The sequence below is a fragment of the Oryzias melastigma genome, linkage group LG14 (assembly GCF_002922805.2).
Source record: "Oryzias melastigma strain HK-1 linkage group LG14, ASM292280v2, whole genome shotgun sequence".
NCBI classification, from domain to species: domain Eukaryota; kingdom Metazoa; phylum Chordata; class Actinopteri; order Beloniformes; family Adrianichthyidae; genus Oryzias; species Oryzias melastigma.
The window spans coordinates 23,060,473-23,076,481 of record NC_050525.1 but is presented as its reverse complement, the minus strand read 5'-3'; the positions used below and the strand labels follow the sequence as shown (position 1 = coordinate 23,076,481).

At 37.2% G+C, this 16,009-nt stretch overlaps 1 long non-coding RNA gene across 1 annotated transcript; it reads left to right on the top strand.

Moving 5' to 3' along the window:
- The first annotated feature begins 365 nt into the window (after nucleotides 1-365).
- Nucleotides 366-15,748, top strand: LOC112139492. The gene is made up of 3 exons (XR_002918003.2): nucleotides 366-416; nucleotides 12,901-13,012; nucleotides 15,558-15,748. It is a non-coding gene; the product is annotated as an uncharacterized LOC112139492 (long non-coding RNA).
- Nucleotides 15,749-16,009: the final 261 nt, after the last annotated feature.

Here is a 16,009-nt window from a genome sequence, read left to right as displayed (position 1 = left end):
GCTTTAATTTTCTTTCCCTTAGAAATAAAGAGCTCTTACGTCTGCTCAAGTACTCAAGATGGATCAGTTAACTTAGACACACAGAAAGCCAGAGATAACATGCACCAATATTTGCTCATGTTATACCATGTCATGTCGCATAAGGAATCAGTGCCTTTTGCTGTTGAAATATAATATTCTCACAAATAGAGATCACGTCTTTTCTAGAAGACTTTGGAACATTCAAGGAACATTTTTTATGATAATCACCAAGCTCAGTGTCATGTCTTGTGGTACTCCCATGTTTTCTTCCTCTCAGCTGTTCCCGGTTTAGGTAATCCCCATCATAAGTCACACCTGGGAGCCCTCGGCAGTGTTTGTTGAACCAGATTTGGACTCTGATTCCATCTCAACCTGTCACCAGTCACCTGTTTGAGGTATTTACTCCTGAACTGCACCTGTTTGCATGAGTACAGACTTTCACAGCACCAGAATATGTGACTCTTCATAGTCATCATTTGTTTCAAATTGGATTTGGCAAAATCTCAAGGAGGTTCTTAACTGACCTCAATTCTGCTTGGAAAAACACATAATAGTGAATGTGTAATAAAATCAGGAGTGCGAGTTTTGTCTCAAATCTGTTCTATATTTACTTTGGAGTCAAAATAAATTGTAAAATGCTCTTTAACTGAAACTACTGTGTGTCAAAACCACTATGCTATATATTTTTTTACAAAGTAAAAATGTATAAATCAAATAAACTATCAAAGAAACATCTTCATAATGTATTTATGTTTTCTTTAGTACTACATAACATAAATGTTTCACAATGATCTAACTGTCTATATGTAAAATGCTACATTTTTACTTATGATAAAATAAATGTACATAATTAGATTTGTCCTTCCCAAACCCCATTGTCGCAGGAACAGTATACCTTGATGTGAGCCAAACTCTATGGTATCTGCAGTCACGTCATGACTAATGTAGTGCTCAATGTTTCCCGGCCCTTCCCTCCACGGAGTCAAACATGCCCCCATGTGTTGCAGATTTACGACCCCTCCCTTCGGTACTTTTGAGTCATGCGGTGCAGCTTTGCAGTTGCGATAAATTGCCGGCTGCAGATGTCCTGGAGTTCAGAAAAAGGCAAGCGGAAATCATCGGTGAGAAAGGACACTTTGGAGAAGGAGTTATGATGTGTTCTCCTGCGAGAGTCGCACAGCAAGGTGACATTAAAGATTTAAGGATGGATAGGAATGAGGTGAATGTTGTGATGAGGAGAGGAGAAGGATGCAGAGTAAATATCACTTTAAGTATCAGAAAAAAAGAATGTTTCCAGTGGTTTAGATGAAAAAATGAAAAAAAGTTATGTAAATTAAGCTACATTTGAGAGAATATAAGGTTAAAAAATGGAAATATATATTTAGATTCTTGAAAACTAGTGAAAAACCCAATAGATAAAATTCATATTAACATAATTTTTTTAGATGTCCTCCATCAAAAGAAAAATACCACAAGAACATACTAAAAACACGATTTTAGTTAGAATTTATTTGTTAAAATGAAAAAGTACAATAAATAATCTTAATAAACAAATACAAGTACATTAGATGTAACTCTAAGAATGCAGTGTTTTGAGCAAATGCATCAGAATAGACTAAGTTTGGATTTAAATGTAGAAATAGTTGGAGAACATTTGTGCTCATCACGAAGCTTCATTAATGAGCGACTCACAGAAAGCAGCTTACCTCTGTTCTAGCTAAAACATCCACCAAGCTGATGGTTTTCTGCAGATTTCTGAGCCAAGCCTTGTTTGAAAAGCACCATTACAGTTTTCAATAAAAAAACATTACTTGATTCATAAAATAGCAATGTTGAACTAGTGGCCAAAAAGCGACATGAGAACAGGGTGAGAGACTGGTTCTCATGTCTGGGTTAAAACTGTTCTGAATGAGCTACAGCTTTTTGTAACAATCTTTTAGAAGACAGAGAATCGTTACAACTCTCCAGCCTGCAGGACATGAAGGCATGAATTAGCTTCTCTGGATGCGAGATCTTTGAGTCTCTGTTTGACTGAGATGCTAAAAGCTGATTTAGATGTTCTCAATATGAACCAGCTCTAAAATGTCCTTATTTTCCCCCTTCTTTTTACCGAATTCAAGGGCTTCTGTTTTTCCACTCTTTAACTACATTTACCAGTTTAAAGCTGTGTTCACACCGAACATGATTTGCATGGCAGAGGTGGTCAGTTTCAAATGTTAATTTAATGGTACAGATGTGATCTGAGGTCCATACTGCGCGATTTTGACGGCCAATATTTGAACATTGACAAGGTGGCATGTCAACCAATCAGGGACTCAACTCTACACACGTGACCTTTTCAGTGACAGCGGGTGGAATACACATCCTATATGCTGGATCGATCTGATATTTCTCCTCCTGAACTTCCATCCATCCATTTTCATAACTCATTGTATCCCTTTTGGGGCAACGGGGTTTCCAGAGCCCGTCTTGTTGGACAAAGGCGGGTACACCCAGTAGACAGTCTGTGGCAGGGCCAGATGCCAGCTCCCAGGAGGCACATAAAACCAAGCATCCATAAAAGTGGCATGAAACATTATCCTTGTGCATGATCTGATTAAGAGGTCAAACAGCTGTGGTCCAAGAATTGAGCCCTGAGGAACTCCGCTATAAAGGCAGACTCTCAGATTTAAGGTCAGCAAGAAATCAACAGGATTCCTTATATCAAGATAAGATCAGACCAAACTATGATCTGTACTTACTGATCTTGCCCTCTTTTCTAGCCCTGAAAGAAGGATCTTATGTTCAAGAAAGTTCAAGAACTGATTGGCTGATTCAGCGATGACGTCACTTTAAAACGAGCAGTCGTCTAAAGCCCGACTGAAGTTTGTCTTGAGAGGCTGTTTGTGTTGAAAAAGTTGTTCCACTGGATCAAAAGTCGTTTTTCTATAATCTATCCAATAAAAGGGGCATTAGAAATTGGCTGCATCCCTGCTGCTTTTCCTCAGAAGGGGCTTAGCAGCTCCTGATGGACGGAGCGAGCTGTTAGCAAGACAGAGTCACAGACAGATTACATATTTTTCAAAGAATTTGGTTGGCAATGTGTCAAAATAGCAGGATGATGTGTTTATTCCAGGAAATCATCTGCTATTAAATATGTTTTAAAGACTCATTCTGAAAATTATGTTGTTTTTGCTGTTTTATATAGTAAAAAGGTGGACAATGAAAAGAGAATTTTAAATGTAAATTTAGAAAGTTGTTCTATATTTTCATGGAATAAAAGAACAGGAAATAAGGACCATCATACTAACTTAATACTATGTATACTTCAGAGACATAATATGTTTGTACTCTTTGTTTAAGAATGAAATATTCTCTACCGGAGCTCAAATTTTCAGGAGGCAACATCTCCTCTGCCGTTGTGACATGAGATTAAAGTTAATCTGTGCCACGGCGAGGCAGCGGCATTGCAGCCTCACTCTGATGTAAACAGTATTATAACTTCCCTCTTTCACTATTTGGAGCTTTACATGGCTGTCAGAGTAATTCCATCTTCTCGGGCTAACACCGTGGGGTACCTGCCATAGATGACTGTGAAAGCTTACGCAGCTCATGGCAGACGCTGCTCTGCGGCATATTGCTTACATGCTGGAGACAAGAAGAGATCTGTTTCACTGGGGAAGAAGTTGATAGAGCTAAAGAGATTAAACAGCCTGGAAAGAAGGAATGTGTTATTCACAGGTAGAGGACAAGAAAAGAGTGCTTTTGAGGAAGTAATTTCACACAGGTTTTTAAGCCTTTTGCAGAATATAAACAGCCTTTTCTTATTCTACGATACAGATTTCTGATATCAGAAAATAAACATATTCATTAAACTTCACAGAGTATGCAAATATTTAAATTTATTTGAATAACATTCTAGAAAAAGATGGATCAGACTGAACTATGACAAGTACTTTGCCCCAACATTTTGGGATTTTAAAAATGCAGTTTTTAAAGTTCAATGGTTAATGCTCGAAGGCCTGACAATGGTTGTCACTGCCATGGCGTACAGTATATACAGTTCATGGTGTCATGTCTGAGGTTCATGTCCTGTTCGGATCATTAGCTCCAGCACAGGAATAACATTCGGAGTCTATCTGGCAGCTTATGACTCTGTGACGAATGATAAATACTGCAGCACAGCGACCAGCCCACGCTCCAACCTGATGTAAAACATCCCCAACATGGCACCTTTCTGTTCAAAGTGACTTTGCCACATATTTATAATATAATCATTTTAATTCCAGCAAACTCACAGTCACATTAATGTTGATGTTTCCTTTTTTTAAAAAAAAATTTTGGCTTAAATGTAACATCTAAAAAATTGTGTTGAAATAGTTTAAGTGTTGAGTGTCAACACATCATTTAGCAAATTACCAGTTTAGCAACAGCAAAACAACCTGGATCTTGCGGTTTCTCATGAAAGTTAGAGATGATGTTTACAGAAGTTTAGGTTTAAAACTTTCAATGACAGGAAGTGAAGATAACACTTTTGAGGCATATGTGTGCTTCTAAATTGAATTTTCTTTTACTGTCCAAGTTCATTAAACTACAAGTATTTAGAGTGAAAACAGAAGTAAAGCTTTAAAGGGCCCATACCATGATTTTCTTAAGTCTTTCAGAGTAAACTATATTCCTGTATATGACATTGTATTACCTTTGGCACGCAAAAGAATATTTTTTAATATGTATTTTAAAACTTTTTTCTACCCAGAAGTAAGATGTTCCATGTTCGTAAGGGCATTGTGAATAAGGCATATTTTTTGTGTTTTTTAGCACGTTCTTACAGCCTTTTTGTCATAATGTAGATAATTAAAAATAAATTTCTTTATTCAAATCGTGATGGATCAGGGGCAGATGAAAACCTGCGGTTTGAAAAATCTCGGGATTCTGACGTGGGTGATCCAAAGTCGCCGTTCTCCGCTCCAATTCTGATGCATCCAGTTATAAACAAATACAGAAGATACATTAATGTCTTCATTTTCCTCGTCTTAGCTGACAACTGGCTCAAACCTGTACGACTGAATAGCTCTGACATTATTAACCATTTATTTGCTATGCTAATGTTAGCTTAGGCTTGTGGGGTGCTATTTGCTATCGGGAGAGAGTGTAAACAAAGGAATGCTGGGAAATTAGAGACTAAGTTCCTGCAAGTTCTGCTAATTAGGTGAATTTCTAATGAGCTCCTGCTGCTCTACATCTTAAAAACACAACACAGGTGTTTTGATTTTGGGTAAAATCTGTACAAACATGGTAAAAAAGACCACAGGAAACACTTTGAGTTTAATTTTTAGCTAGGCACTGCAAAAGTTGAGTATATGGGCTTGTTTTTCTCTTTCATACCTGGCAGTTTGCAGAAAGACAGGTTATATATATTTGTGCTTCACATGCAGTTGTGGTCCAGCATCTTTACCTGCTAATTGGGTTTTCATAGACATGGATTACCAGAAACTGTTCTTGGAGTCTGAAGTTGAACAGACAAATAATATTTGGGTTTGCTTCTGTGCAGCATTCGTGGAGTCTCTGCTGACCGTTCCAGCTGACTGCAGGGTGTTCAGCTTCTCACATGTTCTCAAATGCTTCCAATTTTATGGATGGGAGAAGCTGGAACTGGAGAAAAAAAAAACGGCATATTTGCAGCAAAGAAAAGTGGTTTCATTTGTACTCACAGGAGTTTGTAAGCAGCAGATGACTCCCTCACTCTACCTTGGATAGATATTCAGCCACACCAATGTGGTCTCCATCGCACATAAATACAAGAAAATGATGACAATCATTTTGAACAACATGGCCTCTGATATTTGGTACAGCTCCATCATCGTGTGGAGGGTTTTTGTTAAAAGAAAAAAAGATGCATTGACAACTTTATTATTAACACTGAGTTAAAACCCCTCCATGCTGTAATTTGTTTTAAAATATATATATATCTTCAATTTTTTGTTTTTGTTCATGACAAAATTGAGAGGAGTCCTGGATTATATATGGTGCAAATTAGTATAAAATATTTTAGAATACATATATTTTTTAACTACATACTTTTACAAAATATGTATGTCCTTAGATGTTAATTTCCATTTTGAAATATATTCAAATCTCACCCATTTTCTGATCCAAAAATCCTTCATTTTGACTTTTTTTTATCTTACCTCCATTAGTGTTTAACAGGTTAGGATTTTTTCCACATATTATCCTTCAGTGCCGCTTAATTTGCGCCTTCATTTTAACTTTGGGTAAGAACGCAGATGGAGAAGAAAATCGTGTTTCACAAATGTTTGTTAAATTTATGCCCTGAGAATGTCTATGCCTGCAAATTGCATATTTTTGGTGCTCACATGAGTAATCTTGGCTCATACTGCTGGGTAAAGTTGCCTCATTCTTTTCCTTTTTCCCACTCTGAGGCTATGGCCCACTTTGATGTCCCTATGTTAAATATTGAATGTACATCCATATTTTAACGACAGATCCCCAGAACAAGACCAAGAGCAGGATAATAAACATTGCCAGGGAATTTCACTTCTGTAATTGCTCAGAGTTAATCTCTATTTTCCGGCGCTGTGTCTTGACCTGCTGTAATGAACCTGCTGGAATCTAACGGTAAATATAAATAGGATAGTGGGGAGAACAGGGGCTGAAGGTGAGAGATAGACACCAATGCAAAAACATTTTGAACTTCAGGTTTCAATTTCTTTGAAATCTGAGACCGATGTTGAGGATTTAACCATTAGTGCCTGTCATTTAGATCAAATTTATATTTACATTTATTTTAATTTTACACATTTTTTCATACTTAAGCACACATGGGCTTTGACACGAAAATGCCTCCATAGCTGCTGACCAATGACTGAAGAGATCTTTAGTCATGTGGTTTTGTTTACAAAGTTTGGTCTGAAACAGAAAGCAGACACGCTGAGGAGGCTCGGGGAGGCTCATTGGTCGATGGGCAGGCTCAAGGATGACGTTGTGAAATGGGCGGGACCTACAAGGAGCGAAAGGCGGTGCCTCAGAGATTGAGTCATTTTACTTCCGGGTATTAAAACGGTCCACAAAAGATTCATATTTCACAAATAATTTGTTTTTTAGTGTTCCGAAGCTAATATATGATCATATAAACGGATATGGTTTACTCTGAAAGGCTTAAGAAAATCTTGATATGGCCCTTTAAGAGCAAAACAAAGGTAACACACTGAACTACATGTTTGCTTATAAGTAATTAATTGTAATTAATTAAATGTTCTCTCTGCAGCATTTTATATCCATACGAGTCTCGCAATATTTCATTGTATCGATTTTTTTCCCCCTCGTTACATCCTGACTAAATATGGTTAGGGTCCAGGTTAAGGTGTGGCTCCTTTAAGACCCACTCAGATTAAAATTGTGTTTTAGGGTTTTTTAATATGTTATTGTGCCATTTTTCTAATGATGGAGGACATATATAAAGACAAAATAGGTACATGTACCCAGTACATGTAAAGTACCTGTACATGTAAGCAGGTACAGCCAGCACGTCAAAAATAACGATGAGTTGGGGACACCCAAAACGTCAATTTTTAAAGCACAGGAGTCCTTAACAAAATGTCAATATGTGACGAATACAGAATGAGAATGTGTTGCCCACAACTCAGGAACTCCTGCTACTCTGAAAAAACTTTGTTCTAGAAGATAACAGTTTTTATTTATTCTAGCTAAAACCTGCATTACATTTGAAAGATCACTTGGAACGCTTTTAAAATAGATCCAATGATCTTTGTGGGACTTTACGATCATTGTGAGGAAGTTGTATAGGCACAATATTTATAGCAGTTAAACAAATTCTGGCAGACGTGAATACTAAATCCATTTGTGGAATAATACATGTCATAAGGTTCATCTGTTCAATCTTCCCTCCATCTTCTGAACTCGATGGGGACAAACCCAGCCACTATTGGGTGAAGGATACCCCTAAAGGGTCACCTTGAACGTCACTCGATTTGTTTGAGGGTGCTTTAGACCAGGGTGGTCCAGAGTCAGGCCTTGAGGGCCGGCCTCCTGCTCCTGCTTTATCTGCTGCTGATTACCTGGGTCAGGTGTGTTTGACCAATAAGTAGCTTTAATGGCATGTTGGTTGGAAAACATGCAGGACACCGGCCCTCGAGGTCTGACTTTGGACACTCCTGCTTTAGAGCTTTCGTTTCAAAATGACTGAATTAGTTTTCTTGGATTGGTTCTGTTTCACACTCAGATCTTCCTCTTTGGTTGTTTGCTCTTTGGCTTTATCGTGTTCTGCCTCCTGGTCATCTATCTCCACACTGAGTTTGTGTTGGTAACTACCACCACTGCGGCTCATTAACTCCTTCATAAGAACTCAGGTTCTGTTGCTCTTTACCAGATTCGATCTATTTTTGCACTTCAATAATGTTTCAATTCTGTTATATCATAGTTTGCCTTCTGGTTTAAGGTTTTACACCTTTAGAAATCACCAACTGAGATTTCTTTTGAGTCATTGCCAAAAATATGTCAAGACATGTTCACTTTCACTTTATTACTATTTGCTTTACAGGTTTTCTTACACTAAATTAAGTCTCTCATAATAAGTCAGTGAGTGCTGAATGTAACTTAGAGATAATTGAGGTTTTGAAAGAAATCTTGATAATTTCTTTGTTTCTCTGCTAGGTACGACCTTGTTCTCTTTCCGAACATCATTAAAAATACCAAATACTTTCCCCTGGTTTGTGCAGCAGTTGCCATGGAGCACATGACACACAGAAGTATCTAAAATGAAGTCTTAAAGTTGTGTGTATGGATAATGAGAGGATCCAAAGTTAATGTGGGTAAGATGACAAATTACATTTGCTTTTGATACTGGTCTTATTAAACAGTTTATATAACAAAATTGGCCTCTCTTTGAATGTGTTGCAGCTTATAGACTTATTTTAAATTAAATTGTGCTCGCAGTTCTGTTATTCTTGTATCTGAACAATGGTAAGAGTGCTATGCCATAAATTAGCCAATTTGGAAAACTGCAGTTTCTTTAACAGATTTGTGTCAAGTGCAATTGATTCTACTTAAAAACTTGGCCCAGACTCTCAACTTCTAGCTTTTGTACTGTTTTGGCAAGCACCAACGTTCTAATTGTAATGTGGTGGAGGACTATAGACAACAAGATGCAGAGCCTCTGGTATTTTCAAATGGGTTTCTGCTAATTAGGTACAAAAAGAAAAAATCTCTGAAGAGAAAATCAATTGTTGCTGTGGTTTGTGATTGAAAAAACGGACCCGGGTGTCTGGGTTATTATGGATGCAGGTATGAAGGATTTGATGAAGTAGTGCCAAAGCAAACTTAAAGAATCCACCGTCAGGTCATAATACATAACATATCACTTGAAAGGGAGTGGAAGGAAGCAAACTTATATAATCCCACCCCGACTCGACCAAACCATTTTCTCTACATGAATTATCAATATCCGGTTCAGGACTTAATTTAAAATATTGCTTCAAGATTTTTCTTCTCTCCTCGTTTCAAATCAATCTCAACGATTCACAGATCGGATCACAATTATTACTATTTATTCTAGTTTTTTTACAGTTATTATATGTATGTCTTTTACTGGATGTATGAAAATGAAAATTATATTTTTTAAAGCATCATAATTTATAATTTTTATTTAGACCAAGAGATCAGAATAAACAAAACACAAAGATTTAAATAGAAAGAAATGGTGTTTGTCACTTTAAATACATTTATTTTCATTCTGCTGGCTAAGTTCAGCATTAACATAACATAAAAACCTAAACATCACTGTTGTTTTGAGTAGGGGTGTAACGGATCACGGATAATCCGGGATCCACACGTGTACCATGGATCCTCTACTCACCACATATGACCTCGCAGTGCATATTGGTGCAAAGCCGGTATGAAAAGCAACTTTTCTTTGCTGTAGAATCCGCTGGTTCACTGTGAATGTGTAAATTCTTCACTATTGCAATTTAGGGTGGCTGTGGCGAAGCGGTAGGGTGGTTAACCCCTGATCAGAAGACTGCAGGTTCAATCAGACCTTATGTCAGTGAGCAGCACTTCAGCCTCAGTTTTCACAACTAAAAAAAAAGCGCTGGATAGTTTTACTTTGAAAATGAGAATCTTCACCACTTTATTGTGAGGATTTGTTTACTTTTAGTGACAGTAGCACTGTGCATTCAGCTCATTTTTAGTCTATAAACATAACACTCCAGCATTATTCTGTGTTTCAGAGCAGTAAATACATTGTTCCTGAATTGTATTTTTACTACACTCTACTACAATGACTTCGAATCAGCAATCTTGGATGTCGTAAATGTTCATTTTCACATTTTTGGGAGCAGATTGTGAGTTTTCTAGTACTCGGATACACGTTACAGCCCTAGTCAAGACCATGCAATTTATAATCCCATCACAGTTTTAATCATTTGATGAACAGCAAGCTCCTGAAACCTCTCCAACAAATAGAAACTAATCTTTCAGACAAAAAGGTGGGAACATCAAAGCTAAACCACTAGTTTAAAAAGCGAAACAGCAAGTTCTGACAATAAAACATTTATTAAATCTTTCTGCAGTTGTAATCTTTATCTTAGGAGTTTTTTAGGAAAAGATGAAACACTGTTTGATTCATTTCAATACTATTACACTTTAATGCAAAACAGTTGGAGGGAAGCAAATGACGCTAGGAGAGCAAAAATAGAGGAAAAAGAGATGAATTAAAGAACAAAAGAAGTTATGCCCTCTGGAGTTAACTCTGGATATTTGTTTAAATTTCATTGCGTGTCGGGGTCAAAACTTTTTATCCAAACACCTTTGAGCTCCACAAATGTTTAATGCATTAGTGAGAATTGGAGTGGAGAGCATGACGCTAACGAAAAAGATTAAAGAACTGCTCCAATCCAATGAAATATATTTATAAAGTGGAAATGTGTAACAGGAGCAAGCAGGAGTCATTAATTCTATTATTAAGGGGCAACTTGGTTGAACCTCCAACTCTAAAAGCAGTTTGAAATAGCTGTTTCAATTTAAATTACAGTTGCTTAAAAGTAGAATATCAGTGAATAAAGTTTCCCATTTTTCTGTCAGTTTCTTTCTTTTTTAAAACGGCCTTGTTGGATTGCCATTTCTAAGGGGTTTCCAACTCTAAATTCATCTGAAAGCTTTAATCATTTAACATGATGAATATCCCCCTGAATAATAGCAGCCGGGGCCTTTACCACTGCTTTACCCAGTTAAAAAAATGGCTAAAGATTTAATGTGCTATCCAGTGAAATCATGTTTCAGTCGGGTGGATTAATTACAACACATTTTTGATGAGCTCTTCCTCATCAATTAGACCAAGAACGCATAAGTATTCGACTCTTTTCTGGAACAGAAAATATCCTTGTGGTGGCTTTATGTTTAAATTATGACTCTGCAAAAGAGAAAAAATATGATTTGAGTTTTTCAGATCCCCATGGTCACTACTGATGCACTTTGAAAGCTTTGCAACATAAATGCTGAAAGATGAATGATACCAAGGAGGATTGTTGTAAATCTGAATTGCACCAATGGCTCACGGTGCCAGGCAGTACAGAAGATGCTGTTGTGAGTACATTTTTATGTATTTCTTCCCATTTTCTGGCAAAAATCTAAACAAAAATCCAATTTTTCTACCTTTGATCAAGTACTATCAGTGCAGAAGCTTCTGGAAATCAAAAAGAGAGCGAAATACTGCCCATCAATGTGTTCTTTTTTAGTAGTTTTAAAAGGTTTTCTTGCAATTTGCATTTAAGACAAAAGGTCTTCATGGTCTTTGTGCAGATTTGGAATGAGGAACGGTTGTCAGGTTTGTTTATGCATGCAGCCTGCAGGCCTGCTCCTCAAAGCTGTCTGAGTTAGAGGAACATATAGAGGCAGAAGCATGCTTATCCAGGATTTGTTGCTGGCATCACAACTTCCTCTCCTCCAGGACATAAAGCTTAAGCAAGAAAACTTAGACTGGGCAATAAAAGAATGACTGTGTCTCAGAGAGAGCAGGATTCTGGCTCTGAAGTGTTATGAAATGATCTATTACCCGGAGCCTGAAGCTCTCAGCAAAACTCTGCTTGTGTGTGTGTTTTTCCCCTAAAGCCAAAGCTTTGTTTCCTGACAGATATCTCTGTCGAACACGCCTCACTGTGATGTCATCATCCTAAAACTGACTTTGGTCTACCTCTTCAAAGTTTGCACAAATAAAACATGGAAGCAAACAAGGAAACCGCGGAGAAACATCACCTCAGCAATAAGAAGTGATGGATCTCAGCAGCTTCTTCAGAACTCATCCAGAGTTCACAGAAAATGCCGTCCTGTAGTGTTTTAAAGAAGATGCAGTAACATCTGAAGCAAAATGGATATTTTCATTTAATACAGAATATTTCCTGCGTGTATTCTGCATGTGGATCACATTGTGAGAAGGGTAGTATTATAAATAACATGTTTTCATGTGTAACAAGATCAAAGTTTTTGCATTTATGCGTATTGAATACAATAGATGATCAATGGAGATGACGCATGGATGCAGTTTTTCTAACAGCACCTGTTTTCCAACCAAACTAATGACAACAGTTCTGTTCTATGGCTTGATTGGACTATTCTCTGTAGGTAAAATAATAATAATAAATAAATCTGCAAAGTCTTTCAATCGATTTAAAAATGTTTCTTGACTGTTAGAAGGCAGAGTTCTCCAAAACCCCTTTTCAAAAATGTGTTATCATTGCCAATAAGTTTTTTTCAGGCTAGAATATTGTGTATCTGTGTACTATGTGTGCTATTTGTATTTGTTTTTAATCATTAAACCTCACATGCGTTCTCTAAAGTATGTCCTGTTGATATTTTGATCTTTTCCAGCCAACAGCCTTTGTCAAAACTGCCCTTATGGGTGGATATGGGCTGCCTGCAAGGGAAAAATTGACATTCTACGTGTGAACGGTTGTACCAAACACTAATGCAACACAAAAGGGTAAGAAAATGGAAAGTGAATGGGATATACAGATTTTTCCCTTTTTTCAACCCCCTCATATCCAGTGCAAAGAGCTGGTTATTGCTGTTCACACGATAAGTGTGCGTTCCTTTATTGCAGCCTGACTTAAAAATCAGAAAATAAGACGGAGCATAGTTTGTGTGGGCATCCTACAAATGTCTTACAAGCACTTGCATATCACGTGCACACCTCTTCCTTGCAGCTTTTATGTGCAGTCAGTAATGTGTTAGTCATAACTTTATTCACAGGTGGATCCAAGCTGTCTGCAAGTTGAAAATTGGCAAATTTTAAGATAGTGGATCGCTCGGTAAGCCAAGAGAGAAAATGTTAGTGCACAATGCATGAACATTTATTTCTACAGGCATGCTGCAGGTCACAGGTCACAACAGAAATGCAAGGGCAAGAAAGGGTGAAGTAGGCGTGTGGTACGGATTTTCATTTTTTCTACTCATAAATCCTATGTACTGTGGTAGGAGCCCCTCAGTGATGTTTAAGTGATAAGGCTGCGCTTTTTGTGCACTCATTGGACACATGCAGCCTGAATACTAGATATTAGAAAATAAGACAATCAGAGCAAAAGCAGATTAGCAGATTTTTTGTGCGGGAATCTGTATAGCATCCTTTGGGCACTTATGCATCAAAACACTAGAATATATGTACCTGCATATACTACCAACACCCGTAAGGGGTCAACCCCCCGTAAACGTCCTTATGACTAAGGCAGGGGTCTGATCCTGAGGCTCCAGAGCCACATGTGGCTCTTTTACCTCTGCTTCTTTGGGTAAAGAAAAATAAATTGTTTTACTTTAAAAAGTCATTTTAAAGCAAAAAGTAAGTAACTTTGTATTAACATGAAATTAAAACTAAGATGTCACTCTGAGAGGCATCTGACTACAGTACCCATAATGCTCCAAGAATCTATTGAGCTGCTACATTGGAGTTTAACAAAGTTACAACACAATACATTTTTGTGCATAAAGTTGCACAAAAGAAATCAATCAGCGAAACCAGAATTCATACTTACAGCACACAAGATTACAATTTAGATTTTCGATTTTTGAACAAATTCAAGATTTTTCAATGAAAATACAGCATGGTCACTTAGCTATTTCTCATTTAATTCTAGTTAGTTAGATTTTCAAACTTCTGGTTTACACTGCAAATAGTAAAAAAATATATATATGTTTGAATAATTTTGGAAATTACACTATACTTCAAGATTTGAGATGGTCCAATGTGACCCAGAGTATCTTTTATTTTGAAAGGAAGTCATGTGAACCTCTTTTAAAAGCTATTTCATATTTTGAAAAAGGGGCTATTTCTCAATATGTTTATGTTTTTTGTGCAAATATAAATAATACTTTATATTTATCTTAATAGTGACAGTAAAATACCAGTGTTGCAGTTTTCTAAAGGGTAAAATAAGACTTCATGGCTCCCCGTTGGGTTGTTTTCAGTAAGAAATCGTCCCATTTCGACCCTGGACTAAATCATAAGGAGCCAGTAGGTACGCCTTACTAGGAAGTGAAGTGTGCGCATGTGACAGCATCACCCCTACGTCAAACGTGCCAAAGTGTGTGTAACTTACAGTAACCTTGCAAATATTGGTATGCATGTTCACAAACTGAGTATAACTTAGAAAGCAGAGGCATGTGGTGCATAATCATAATTTAAACCAGAATTGTTTTTCATTTTTGCAGCTTGAGGTTACATGTGGAGGTTTTGTTGCATGTCAAAGTGCATAAGTGTGCTGGAGGAGAAGACGGCACCTGAACAGAATTTGACATTCATATTACCAAAGTGTGAAAACACATAACCAAGAGGCAAAGGAGAGTACAGAGGATAAAAATAAACAACATATAGCTTCCAAATAAAAAAAACGAAAGAAAAAAAACACCGTTTTAAATGTCACAGCAACTGACTCTTTCTAAATGATTCTAGAACGTTTTGACTGACAGAATTAATGTTGGTTACCAATAATGTTGATACGACAACTAAATGGTAATCAGGATGTGTAATTTCCAAATGGGCTGTCACTTGTCCTTACTTTGCAACCTCAAACACAAATGTCACTTTATTGACATCATTTATATGGATAAAGAGCTTCTAACAGTTGCCTCCTGGCCAGAGAAAAATTCAATCTTACACACATAAGCTTAGCACAGTCTCACCTCTAATTTCCCATTATCATTCTGCAACATCTTTGAATTATTCATAGGATAGCCTCGCTGTAGGGAGAAAGTGAAGAGCGAAGGATAGGTGAAAAAAAATGGAAATTAAGCTAAGAGGTAGGAAATTAAAAAGATGCAAAGTGAATTAAAAGTGATAAAACAGCATAAAGAAAGGCTTCATTAAAAAGTAAATTGAGTGCAAGAAAACAAAAGAATACATCAGAAAAAAAAGTCTGTGGAGATGAAGAGTTAGTTGAGTTGTAGTTTCCTTCAGCATATGTCAGAGCAAAGCACTGGAAAGAGAAGCGTGTTGGTTCAGAGATTGATTTTTCGTTTTTCCTCCTGTCCCACAGGTCCGTGTGATTCTCTCCACCAACTGTAAGCAAGCCTGTGGGCCTGTGCCTCTAAACCCAGGCCCGTCTGAATATTCATCGGCTTCATTTGCATAACTCACAGATGGCGAAAACAGATGCTCGTTACGGCAAGTGTCAATTTTCAAAAATTTGCTTTCAGACAAAACAAATAAAGCTATACAGGAGAATGGAGCGACTCAAAGCCTCCTGGCAGAGCTGCCAAGCGTGCGTTTCTGTGAAGACGGGTGATGTTGGAAGTGTTTGTGTATCTTTGTGGTGTGCAGCCACATCTATGCTATGTAAATGACAGATTTGTTAGTTTGAGTATTTGTGGAAAATTAGGAACACAGAGGAAAATGTGTTCAGATTATTGTGATTCATGTTCAGTCATCAGTGTTCGTTTATCAGAGCTGATATTCTGTCAATTAGTGTTGTTGTAATTGGAACAAAAA